The sequence below is a fragment of the Rhincodon typus genome, unplaced genomic scaffold (assembly GCF_021869965.1).
Source record: "Rhincodon typus isolate 14 unplaced genomic scaffold, sRhiTyp1.1 hic_rhity00000083, whole genome shotgun sequence".
Classification (NCBI taxonomy): Eukaryota; Metazoa; Chordata; class Chondrichthyes; order Orectolobiformes; family Rhincodontidae; genus Rhincodon; species Rhincodon typus.
Genome location: NW_025965721.1, coordinates 120,125 through 120,602, shown reverse-complemented (window position 1 = coordinate 120,602; position 478 = coordinate 120,125).

The following is a 478-nucleotide window of genomic DNA, read 5'->3' as shown; positions in this document are numbered from 1 at the left end:
AGGAACTCCCTACCTATGTCCGTGACACCACCCACGCCCTCCACCTCCTCCAGAACTTCCAATTCCCCGGCCCCCAACACCTCATCTTTACCATGGACGTCCAGTCCCTCTACACCTGCATTCCCCATGCAGATGGCCTTAAGGCCCTCCGCTTCTTCCTGTCCCGCAGGCCCGACCAGTCCCCCTCCACTGACACCCTCATCCGCTTAGCCGAACTCGTCCTCACACTCAACAACTTCTCTTTCAATTCCTCCCACTTCCTACAGACAAAGGGGGTAGCCATGGGTACCCGCATGGGCCCAAGCTACGCCTGCCTCTTTGTAGGTTACGTGGAACAATCCCTCTTCCGTACCTACACCGGCCCTAAACCCCACCTCTTCCTCCGTTACATTGATGACTGTATCGGTGCCGCCTCGTGCTCCCACGAGGAGCTCGAACAGTTCATACACTTCACTAACACCTTCCACCCCAACCTTAA